Below are 13,593 nucleotides of genomic sequence, written 5' to 3'. Positions count from 1 at the left end.
ATTTATTTTTAATATATGTTTTAATGTTGTGTATTAGTATAATATTAATTGTTGATATACATTAATAATAGATACTTATTTGAGTATGCATTCACATTAGATAATATATCATAATATAATGTAATAACATTATATTAGCATGATATGATTATATTAATATCATAATTATATTATATAACATTATTTTATAATGAATAATATATATTTATTAAAAAATTAGACAACAAACATTATATTATTGTGTATTATATGTAACACATGGAGATATAATAGATATATTATACATCTATTATACAATTTTATAATATAATAGCTAGTTAGAGATAGGTAAAGATACATCTAATACTGCTATATAATTACTAATGTAATGAAATATCAGAAAATTTGTGGACTAGTGGTACCAAGCTATCTTCCCACACAACCAATAAGTATGCAGACCTAGGCTAACTACAGTAGACATTTGCATTTATAAAAGGGAAGAATGGGAGATGCCTAGCAGTGACTGGTCCATATCAGTTCTGAAATGCAGCTGAGTTTATGCTGCAACACTGGTAATTATTTTCTATGGCTATAAACTCTAACCTCTGGGCTGCTGATTTGTTCTCTGTGTTATTCTTCCTTTTCAATAAAAAAAGGCCTCTTCCATATCTGAATTACTCCTTTCAAACTGAGTCTTACCCTGAATGTTTGGGAAGCCAAACATTTACTTTAATTTTTCTCTATTTATTTTATTTTTCCTCTCATGCTGCTCTCACTGTGCAGGATTAGATAGATCTGAGGATATTGGGATGGGAGAATTACTAATTATTGATACAAATCACACAAATGAGTTTTTCTAAGGATGACATGGTTATCAGAAATAAGCTAATTTTTATCAGTGTAAACTAAATATTCTAATTTATTAGGCATTTCTCTTTTTCTGCATATTGAGAAGGCAGTTCTCAGAATAAATTTAATTTGATCCGTTTTGTTTAATTGGTCGTTGGGAAAGTCATGACTCATTTTTGCATAGAAAAACATAGAAAAATACATCATGACTTTGCTGATGACCTAATATTTCATAGAATGGAGGGTCTTTGTCCAACATATGGAACGTTTTTGTCTCCTCACCCTGTGCTTTGCGTACATCAGAGCATTTAGATATAGCAGGCCTCACGTATCTACGTCATAAGACAACTTATGTTCTTTTCTTTCTTTTTTTATTTGAGAGGATTTTGCTATAGGGCACGTGTGCTCACCAGAAAGAGAGAGACAGAGAGACAGAAGAGAGAAATCGCCCCCCTCCCCAGGGAGGATGGTCACGCCGCAATCCCTTCTCCTCCATTCTCCTCTCAGGATCTTGGGCACACACGAATACATGCCCAGCATGAGTTTAAACCACCAGGTCCGGGACTCAAACCATGATCGACTACATGGGAGTCCAGCAACATAGCCATTACGCTAACTGCTGGTCCCAACTTATGTCATTTTCAAGGAGACAAAATAGACATAAGTGAGAAAAATAATCAGATAGTGATAAATCAGTTAATGTTACTGAGTTATTTTTCGGCAGTGCCATTCCATGTTGCATCCTCGTGAATCAGTCTTCCAGCAGGAGATGGTATACACCATCATGCCTGGCTCTCACGTATTTATTTATATTAAGTTTATTTCGTTCTTCCATGCATGAGAGACAGAGACAGAGAGACAGCCTGCAGAAGACAGCATCATTGCATCATAAGCCACTGCACTCAGCCCAACAGGTTAATATTAAATGCTAATTATTATTTTAATGCACATTAATTCTTTAAGACCCAGTGGGGTCTGTATGCCATAATCCATTTGCAGCCTTTCTTCAGTTCTGGGTTATGGGCATGCGTGTGCCTGGCATACTCAGGGAGGTCTCAGGCCTTGAACAAGAAGCTTTCCCATGTTGGAGTGCCTTGAAGAGCACTGTTTTACCTCTGAACCATCACCTGGCCCTGTCCTGGCACATTTTAAGATAAGGTCTTAGTTTGTTGCCCTTGCCTGCCTTGACAGCTCCCCTGAGTCTCTGCAGCCACAGAGGTATGCACCTTTACCACACCCGGCCCTTAGGGTTGGACCAGAAACTGATCCCAGGCCTCCTCTGTGCTCTCAGCCTGCAGAGGGCAGCGTCTTAGCAGCCCACCACCACAGCTGGGCCAAAGGCTCATAGTCAATGCTGTGTGTTACAGACATTAATGCTATACAATTGTCAAGAACAGATTTGTTGGGACCAGCAGTTAGCGTAATGGCTATGTCGCTGGACTCCCACATAGTCGACTGCAGTTTCCGTCCCGGACTTGGTGGCTTAAACTCACTCCGGGCGCATGTGCGTGCATGCCCAAGATCCTGAGAGGAGAATGGAGGAGAAGGGATTGCGGCGTGGCTATCCCCCCTGGGGGGTGACTTCTCGCTTTCTATCTTTCTGTCTCTCTCTGTCTGGCGAGCCTATAGCAAAAACCTCTCCAAAAAAAAGAACAGATTTGTTGAGGCTTCTTTCAAGAGGTTCAGTACTGAGTGCTGAAGATTAGCTAAGATCTGGAGTGTTACAAAGGGTGAAGGCACATCGATTGCTGTAAAGAAATGGTTAGGACAACCAAATGGTGAATTTAGTTCTTTCCTCCTAAGATTTCGAAATCTGTGTAGCATATAATAAACAGGTTAGTAGGTAAACAGGTAAATCTGTGCGTTTTGTGATTTTAGCTTCCAGATGGTTAGAGAAGTGAGGAAGACTTTATGATGGCAAATAGGGGTAGAAACGACAAGTCCATGTTCTTTAGAGGGAAGCCAGACTCGTACAGAATTATAATTTCTGGGAAATCGAGAAGAGGGTAAATGACCATGAGTAGCATTGACCATTTCTAGACAAACGTATGGGATTTATTTTATTTTAAATTCTTTTATAAACCTATATATACAAACCGAATGATAACCTGTGGTTAGATCATTGAAGCTTTTGGTTCTTTCTATTAGAGGTAAATTCACTAGTTTTCTACAACCTCACAAGAGTGTCAGCATTGCTTCATCCTACCGCGTCTTCACAACTAAAACACTTTAAATAGTGTCATTCCACTACAGCACGAATTCATGTTTTGAAGAATTTTCCAACATTTCTATAAGGCATGGGAGAATGCAGTAGCATTTAGGAAGATCAGGGGGTAATGTGACCTTCAAACTTCTTTCCTTTTAATGTCCTGACTCCCTTCAAAAGACATCTACTCGCTATCTGAATTACCTTTGCTTTCTCCTGAGCTACTTGAACTAGCCAACCATTACACATTTTTTTTTTTAATTCAAAAGACATATCTTTCTAATTCCTGTGCTGAGATGTCCCGTTTGTTTTATTCCTCTTGGAGGCTGTCATAAACAATACATTAAACTAATGATGACATTAATGATTTGTTCCCCCTCTGCTTTTCAAAGACGTGGCAGGCTAGTTATCTTCAGTGGAACATGCAAAGGGAGTTTCTGAATTTGGCATGCAAAAAATGTATTTGAGAGTACCTCTCTCAACCATAAAAGTTGACTTCACTAGCACAATCAATGCCTACAGAAGCTTTTGAATTTTAGAGTTTGTGAGTTGCATCTATATGTGTTACATTTGAAAAACCTCATTCAATTCAGAGATTTATTTATTTATCAGAAATGTTCATTTTGTGCCTGGGTCTCCAAAAAAGAGACAGTATTTTCAAAATACTTTCAACAGTGATATAGGTAAATCGATGATTTTAACTACCAGATGGTTAGAGAAGTGAGGAAGACTTTATGATGGCAAAATATTATTGGCTTACATTTTTTATTCTGTCCAACTTTCAAGGAAAACAGTCCTTTTTAAGACTTTAGTCATGATCATTCAAATTATTAATGAACTTCTCCGCAAAGCAAAATAGCCATTTAAAAATATTAATGGATTTCCTAACATAGTCACTACAAAGAAAAAAAAAAAAGCACAGCATTCTGAGAAAATTCTATACATTCTTTGAAGTTTGAAATGGTCAGACTACTAGCCCAGCTCCAGTAATACTGGCAGTAGGGTGCTGGAGTACTGGAGCCCCATGGGAAGGCCCCAGGTGTGGATGCCAGGTGGACATTTCTTGGGGAGAGTATCATTTATTGCATCTTTCTAGCAGTTTAGAATGTAGGCAATCATTTGATAGAAAAATTGAGAGGTGTCATCAGGACAGCACAAAAGCGCTATAAGAATGACAAGGAGGATGTCGTGGGTGGGGCACTGGACTCCCACCTGGCCAACCAGAGTTTAAGTCCTGGACTTAGTGTTAGAAACCCATGTCAGGCACATGAATGTGTGTGTGGTGCGCCCAAAGTCCCAAGTGAAGAATGAAGGAGAGAGCATTGTGGCATGGCCATTCCCCTGGGGAGTGATTTCCCGCTTTCTGTCTGTGCCTCTCTATTTCTCTGGCAAGCACACAAGCCTTATAGCAAAAAATAATCTCGCAAACATAAATAAATAAGAATGACAAAGGGTACTTTGGGGAAAGGCTTTCAAAGGGATATGGTGAACAATATCACTGTGCCCCAACTTTGCACTCACCCTCTCCACATTACAGTTAGTTGGATCCATCCGGGTTATAGACCAGGGACAGGATTTTTCTAACCCAGTCATGTGATATCACTTCCTTTCTCTTGCTAATTTGTTCTGAAATGGTAAATTCTTAGTTGATTAGCATATCACATTTCCAGATGCCCAGAGATGTACTCGTCAATAACCTTGCAGTCTGATTAGGACCACTTGGATATGCAGACAAGCTTGGTAGAAGACTGTCAGAACGAAGGTTCCATTTCTCAAGAGAAAGACCCCAAGAAGGACCCTATTACTTGTCTTTGCAAGTTGAAGTTGGAAGGTATGAAATGCAATGGCTACGGCCCCACACTTCTTATGAAAGATGATTGCAATTATCCCTTCCCACCAAAATAAGTTTTAATCCATGAAATTAATCAAAGACAATTCTCACTGACCAAGCATCTGAAAGCCATCCCTTCAGTGATAGTCCTGTGCCTCTGTCAGTCTGCGGTAGTCACTTTCAAAGGACTATACTCCCATAGACAAAGACTGACTCATCCCTGAACAGTCCCATTTCTGAAAACCCATCAATCCCTAATGTTTATGCTTTCTAAAACCCTATAGAGCATTAACCTTTCTCAGGGAGAAGCTACCTAAAATAACAGCTCACCCTGGGTTACTTATATGGTAAGCATTCTGCTTGAGATAACTGAGAGCTTCTTTTCTTCAACAGAATTCAGGAAATGCTATAGCCTTTTTTATCTGTGCAGACTGAGATTTAAAACAACATGGAATTGATTACAGCTCAGAGAAATAGGATAAATTGATTGAGCTAGAACCACGGTGGGGGGTTCATTTAGACAAATATTCATCCTCTGGATTTCTAGTTATATAGATTAATAAATTCTGTCATTATTTAAGGGAGTAGTTTAGTGTTTTGTCTTACTTGGATGAAAACACAAGCTAACTGCTAAAAAAAAGTGATGTTTAGGCTAGGTCTTTCTTTCTTTTTTCTTTCTTCCTTCCTCCCTTCCTTCCTTCCTCTCTCTCTCTCTTTACCAGAGAGTGCATGCATGCACTGGAGAGGAGAGAGAGACCACATTCCTCGACAGGTCATGCTGCACTCCTTTTCCCTCTGATTCTCCATCCTGTCAGGGTTCTGCACATGTCTATCCAATGCATATGTTTAAGCCTAGGGGTCTGGGATCAGAATCCGGTTCTGCTATGTGAGGTCTAGCTTCCTCTGCACGGCACCTAATCTCTGCCCTATGTCTGACTCCTAGACCAGGTCTTGAGTTACAAACTGGAGCCAGCAGTTGAGAACCAATGGAGAGGGCCCTCTTGGCCCGGAGCAGCAAATGCAAACGCCAAGGAAGGAGAAACGCTGTGTGGAGGACCTGGAGTGCTGCTACTCAGTGCAGCTGGGATTACGTGCTATAGAGGTCTAAGGCGGAAGAGACCAGAAAGCTTATGGAGTTACAATGTCATGTAAAGGAGAAAATAGTACACCGCATCTCTTCTATTTATATTTATAATTATCTGCCTACTTGGCATCCTACTGAGAACTGACTTTCTCAAACGGATTACTCGTCCTCATCTGTCTGTCATCTCTATTTTGGTATCCGAGCACCACTTCTCCAGACCTAGCCTAAACATCACTTCTTTTATCAGTTAGCTTGTGTTTTCTTTCTAAAAGTGATCATTATCTGAAATTAATTTTCTCCATTTATATATTTATTACCTTTTACTCTTTCTAGACTACAAGACCCATGAGGAAAAAAGAAAAACCACTTTTTTTTTTCACTTGTTCCTGGTGGTATTTATAAGGCTTAGAAAGTGACCTGTTATTTAATAGGTTTTCATTTTTTTAATTGGTAATAACATGAGAATCTGTTATTTTTTAATCTGTCATACAAATGAAAGAGAAAAAATAAATAAAATGAAGTTAGCATAGTGTAATGAATGGAAAAGTTGCACAGATATCATCAGTTTTTTTTTTTTATTTGTTTGTTTGTTTTTTTCTTTATTAGGTTTTGCCATAGGGCACATACTTTCAACAGAGAGAGACAGAGAGAGGGAAAAATCACCCGCCAGGGCAAATAGCCTTTTCTATTCTCCTCCTGGGATCCTGGGCACACACACACACACACACACACACACACACACACACCCAGCATGATTTAAAAGCCACCATATCCAGAACTTGAACCATGATCAACCATATGGGAATCCAGCACCTTAACCACCATGCCACCTGCTGGTTCCAATTAGCTTTGTTAATGACTAAAGATATGGGGCCAGCAGGTGGTGTGGAATTTAAGGTGTTGGATCCCACATGGTCAACTCCATGGTTTGAGTCCTGAATCTGGAGACTTAAAAAACACGCTGGTTGCATGTAGTGCATGCCCAAAATCCTGATGGAAGAATGAAGGAGAAGTGATTGCAGCATGGCCATCCCTCTTGGGAAGTGATTTCTTATTTTCTCTCTCTCTCTATCTTTCTCTGGTGAGTGCATGCATCCTATGGCAAAATTCTAAAAATAAATAATAAAGACCATTTTTTGTTTGGTTTTAGTTTTCTCTATCAGACTTGCACATTTGCTGGAGAGAGACAGAGACAGAGAGAAGGAAAGGGACAATGAGAAATCAATCCTCTGGGGCGATGGCCATGCTGTAATCACTTTTCCTCCATTGATTTTGGGTGCATATGCATGTACCCACACCCCACATGATTTTCCAGCCTGTGAGTTCAGGATTCAAATTGCAGAGTTGGCTATGTGGGAGCCAGTCAACCTCACCTTCCTGCCATCTGCTGGCCGATAACTACATTAAAAAATTGCCAGGTGCATGTGTGCTCATCAGAGAGAGACAGAGAGAAAAAGGGAGCTAGCACTCCCCAGTGGAGCACGGCCGTGCTGTAATCCCTTTTCCTCCATGTTTCCATCCCATTCGGATTTTGTGCACACATACACACACGTGTGGGGTGCTTTTCATACTGCTGGGGCTGAGCTTTGACCTGTGGTTGGCCTTGTAGATATGGCTCCCTTAACCACTACACTATGGGGTCTGTCTGATTACGCTTTGACAGATAACCCCCAAATGGCACTGAAGTTGTATGTTATATGTGTGTCTTTGACAAAAAAGAGAAACTTGGAAGTTAATTTTCCTTTGGTAGCTTACAAAAGGGAGTGACAAATTATTATAGTGATGGAAAGAGGAGGAAGAAAAGGGTCTCTGAGCCAGCTTTCTCTAGTGTTTTTATTTTTGAACACTGATATTAATTGGTTATGGTTGCCCTGTACTACCTGGTCAGCAATTCCTCAGGTCAGTTCTCCCTAATGCCTGTAGTGGTAACATGCTGACGTAGTGTTTTCAACACCCACATCACTAAGTCAAGGCATCCCGTTTTATGTAGGAGAGAAATAAGGCCTATTGGATGACATTAGTGGCTCCAAGAATTTTAGTCACTATTTATTATTATTATTCTGGCTCCAATTAGATCTCTCAAATTAGACATTTCTTAATTTGGTGCTAGCTGTCAAGTTTGAGAGAGAAGTGAGATTGTTCTTATGAAGTGCATTTCTTAAGTTGAGGATTTCAGGAAGATGACCCAGGCAATGACTACAGTGGAATCATACTCAGAAATGAGGAAACTACACAGAGAGGCTTTGAGGGGAAAGAGCTGAGCTCCCTGGACAGCACACCAGTTGCCGAGAGCAGATTTAGGTAGCACCCTCTTCCGCAGTGTACACGGTTGCACTACAATGCTTTGCCTTCATGTTTCTGTCCTGTGGGGGGTTTGAGTATGCACGCACAAGTTCTTACCGCAATACTGGAGGGAATTCCCCAGTCTATGAATTGTCCTGAAAGAAACTGTTTAACCAAAAAAAAAAAATTTTTTTTAAACATAAAGATCTAGTATCATTAGTTGGCAGGATTTTCGTTTTGTTTTCTGTGGCACTATAGGAGCTGTGAAGACTGTAGCTATTACAGACATTGAGGCTATCTTTGTATATCTGCATGGTGATACTGGATAAAGTCAGGTTAGGTTATTTTTGCTGTGATAACAAATGATTTCAAAATATCAGTCACTTCGAAGCAGTGATTTTATTTGCAGTTTGTCTTTTACTTGGACAGCCATGTCTATCATGGGCCAGCAGAGGTGTTTCCTCTTCGTCGTAGCTCAGGTACACAGAGAGCAAGCGCCAGCACCACTCACACTGCTGATTGCCTGTCTGGTCTGCCTGCTGGAGGGAAGGAAGGCAGTCTCACACTGAGAATGAAATGTTCCTGCTCCGAAGTGACATTCACAGTCCACATTCATGGTTCAGAAGTAGCTCGCCATACTGTTCATCTAATCACAACAGGACTGGAGGTTCAGGCCTACCATGTGCCTAGGAGTGAGGAATATCGAGACAACACTAACAACAGCCCTTCGATGGATACTACTGATAGCAGTGAGAAAGTAAATGATCATGTTTCTCCCTTCCATTTAAGAAAATGAGATGGAAGAAAGTCATTCATACAAAGGTGAGTAAGCCCCAGGGCAGACTGGTAAGTGCTATGCTTGATTATTCTCTGTAATGAATACTAAAGGGAATATCAAGCAAAAAACTGTCTTAAAGGAGAGAGGGTGGGTCTCAAGTTTGTGTGATTACACTACACAGCTTTTGTGTCCCATATTTATCTCTTGTTCGTGTTTCTGTGAGGTTAGTCCCCAGTGTAACCCAAAACTTCTGCAAAGTCTGTCACATGACAAAACGCCAAAATAATAGTTATCATTAATGATCACTAAAAATAATAGTTATCATACAGATCACTAAAATCCTTGCCATGGCTATTGCGCAATAGGCCTTCTTTCTTTCCTACCTGCACGTGGGATGCTTTGAGCTAATGGCTTAGGTGTTGAAGACAGGTATTACTGCTTGGTTTCTTTATCTGCTTTTGTGAAAATCAAAGGAGTGGAGTTAAACCTCCATGTGGGCCCGTAAAGGAGGAAGGGGAAGAGTGAGCCAGAGAGTTACATTGTAAGTTAAATCGGGACTTAAATAGATGCAAAGGCGTAGAGCCAGTGTAAGCCTGGGAATTTTCAGATTTGGGTGAGATATTGGATTGCCCACAGTATGTGGGGTGAAATACACAGAACAATTGTATTTAAAATTCAAAAGCCTTCATAGCTTTAGTTGGAATGTCAATAATATTCCAATATATTATCCTTTTTTTTTTTTTTTTTTTTTGCTAGCCCAAAGTACAGACTCGTTACCCAAAACCAAAATGAATGTGAGTAAGACAGTGTGTAGAATGCTGAATGGCCCAAGAAAAAATGCATAGACTTTTTATATTAATAATATAAAGAGCATGACAATTATATGAGAAAAACGTCTAAGGGTATTTTTTTTTTCCAGACTAATTTTGGGGCATAACCAAGGTAATGCTATTTGTTATCTATGGTCTACCTGCATTTCCGACGAGAGGAAAGCAGATCGTTCAGCTCCTAATACTTCTTATTTCTTGACACAGGCTTTTACATTCACAGTACTCTGGATTGTTCAGGAAGAGCTACTCGGCTAGAGGAAGAAGCTCTGTGAGAGGAGAATGATATCTTTTAGCTAAATTCTGTCACACATGAAGGATCATAATCCTTCTATTTTTCAAAAGCTTTGTATGAAGCTTGAAGGAGATCTTTCTTTCTTTTTTAAAGAATAACAAGATACATGATTTCATTTTCCAGATTACTCACAATAACAAACAAACTAGAAGTTACTTGTCAAAAGAAGAAATAAATGTGGTTGTTCTGAAAATTTTGGTGAGAAGTGCAATTCCTTTAGTCAGACTTCAGATACGTGGAGAGGACAGATGTTCACCCAAAGGAGACAGCCAGAGGGTTCCCCCCGAGAGGCCCCTCCACCTCCATCCCACCTCCACCCTGGTGACAGAGAGTGGATCGTCGTGAGCTGTTCTGTATTCCACGCTCCTGCTGACAGGCAACTCAGCTATTTTGAGTTGCATATCCTCTCCTTTTCCTGAAAGTGCAGTGTAGAGGGAGGGAGCCCCTGCACCGTATGTCAGCTCAGGGCGTTCAGGCTTTGCACCGGAGAAAGTGAAGCTTGTAATGTCTAAGTAAGTATTCTGCGTGGGCAATTTCAGTAAATTGAATGGCAATCAATGGACCTTTCCACTCCACCCTTCCCTCCACCCACTGCCATTACCTCCACGGAGGAGTTTGCGCTCCGGGCAGATGTTACTGTAGAGCCCATGAATGACAGAAGTTGTGAACTCTCTTCCTCCCATAGCCTCAAACACTGCAAGGCTCACATTCTTGACAAGAATTCAACAAGAAAACTGTGTGTTACACTGTTCAACTTTTATACAGAGATTTGAACTTTTAAGTCATTTCAACAATAGCGTGCAGCTGTTGCTGTATAAAAATGATCAAGTGTTGGATAAACGTGACATTAAATCTTGGTACAAGCAAAGCTATTTAGGTCCTATAGTGCTTTCATGTGGTTGTGTAGGTCACGTGATTAGGTGAAAATTTGTCCACATGAATGAAGGATATGCAGATAGGCAGGCATTATAGGCTAGCTATCTGTTCTTTATTGCTAGCTCAGTATCTTCCTTCTCCAAATTTAAGCCATGACTATTCTTAATTCTTTAACTATCTAGAAAATACCTTGCATTACCAAGTAATCTCACTGTGACAATTCAATGACATATGTATTTTGTAGCTTTGAGATTCATGGTAAAAGACACACATTTCTAAAAAACCAAAAGAGGTCAATGTATTTGATAATGTTTTGACTTGTTTTCTTCTTAAATAAACCATAAACAAATGTCCCAAAAGAGGTCAATGTATTTGATATTGTTTTGACTTTTTTCTTCTTAAATAAACCATAAACAAATGTCGTATGCCTTTAAGAAATATCACTTCACTTACATTGCAATTGTTTTGTCTATTTTTAATTTCCTCAGAGAAGTCTAAGAACATCACTATAGTTTTGAGGTCTTAACCTCAAGTAAGACATTGAAATCTGGAAGATCGATGTACCTCAATAACTGACCAATATTTTAAGTGCTTCCATGGACAGTTTTTGTGTTTATAATATATGTATGTCTGCAATTACAGATGTAGACCCAACTGGATTGAATTTGGCTTCACTTTAGTCATGATTGAGTGGCTTAAATATTATTGTATCTCTCTGACTGAAGGTTTTTTCCATTTTTATATACACACTTATACACATATATACATACACATACACACACAAACACATACACAAACACACACTAATATTTATAGTCACTTTCTCTGAGCTATTGGTATTTGTAATTCAGTACTTTCTGGATTCTGTTCTGTCATTGGGTATGTCTTTTTTTTTTTTTTTTTTTTTTAGAGAATATAAAAAAGAAAACAAAAGTTATGCCTTTTCCTAACTTCTTTTGGGCTGTTTTAAAATACTCACACACGCATTATTTTTCTTCCATTTTCTAGGAGTAAAAGTAAAGATTGTCTCTGATTTTGCTCGTCTGCTATTTCTAGTGAAGGAGCTCTCTGAACTGCTGGAGCGGTGTGGAGTCGTCTTCTCCTTCCACGCTGTAGAGACAGCTTGGAAGAAGCAACGTGATGGGCTCTGAAGCAAGTGCTTGAGAGGGCCGTTGACGAGGGTCACATCTTCTCTAGGAGAAGAGGCTCTTAATATCACCCTTACCTTGGACAGTCAGAACCAGAACCAAGAGAAAAGACAAATGAGAGTTTGGTAAAACAATTTCTTCTTTCAAAAAACTACCAAAGCTTAGGTCCAGAATGAGAATCTAAAAGAAATTGCCTTTATTCCATCTGAGAAATTTAGGATTTGCAGGCAATAGCATTTTTCGTGTCCCTTATGACACCAACTACCCTACTTTTCCTAGGTTATATTACATACAGAACCCGGTTGTGTTTCACAGTTATGTATTACCTTTGGTGAGAAGCAAATAGTGAAACAAGATAAATTAGTTGAAAGTTTCAAGCCAAAAAGAGCCATGTCCACGTGGGCAATTAAAAAGATCTAGTAAGAGGATCTCTCTCTCTCTCTTTCACTAGAGGACAGGTAGGGCGTTCACACTTGCTGCGGAGAGAGAGTGAGAAAGTGAAAAAGCACTCCCCCAGAGGGCATGGTCAACGTGCAATACCTTCTCCTCCATCTCTCCTTTGGGAGAGATGTATGTTCACAAACCCTTCGTGTTCCTCGGGCCTGCGGGCTGGAGAACTGAACTGCCCAGTCTACCACGTGGGATCTCGCGGCCTTACCCACCACGCCACCAGCCGCCCATTTCCTTTCTCCATCTCGTGACCCACACTTTCAGACTCCAGCACTACTCAGGGGGCAGCTGCAACTGGTGACGTGGCTTCCTACAACCACGGTTCACTTTCATCATCCATCCTGAATGTTTCCTCACAGATTGCTCTTTTATCGTTCAACAAAATCAAATGTAGAAAAACAAAATACTGACATACATTTTTTTTTTTTTTGGTTAAATTTGGATGAACCTGGAATTTTGAAATGCCTTTACTGAAAATGAGGGGGTGAGTCCTCCGTCGTAAACACGCGTTCCTCTGTCGTGTGCTCCTGCTGGGCTCAGCCCGCACCTTCAAGGCAGTAACGTGGGAAGGATCCACAAGTGTCTTGCACGGCATTCACTTTGCTACCACTGAGGACTGTCATGAAATGCCGGGAAGGCAGGTTTCCGCAGTGTAAAATGAGGAAGCAGGCCAGAGCGTCTCAGGGGTGCTCCATTTAGGACATAATTCTTGTAAGAATTGTGTCATGTATAGACATATTGCTTTTCATTAATAGTAACAATATTCAAATCTTTATAAATTTTTATATCCAGCAATAATTCTATATGTCTCTTCCGAGGTTGCCTAATCCCGCTCCAATATAAAACATAAAATGATATGAATAGTATGATATATTTCTGGAGATGGATATTAACTAAAAATTTACCACCGGACAATAGCTTAAATTCAAACTAGGTAGCTTTTTTTTACATATAATTTCTTTTTTTTTTTTTTTTTTTGAGAGGCTT

The sequence above is a fragment of the Tupaia chinensis genome, unplaced genomic scaffold (genome assembly GCF_000334495.1).
Source record: "Tupaia chinensis unplaced genomic scaffold, TupChi_1.0 Scaffold000198_1, whole genome shotgun sequence".
Lineage (NCBI taxonomy): Eukaryota > Metazoa > Chordata > Mammalia > Scandentia > Tupaiidae > Tupaia > Tupaia belangeri.
The sequence above is the reverse complement of the archived record's forward strand: the minus strand, read 5'-3'. Positions refer to the sequence as shown.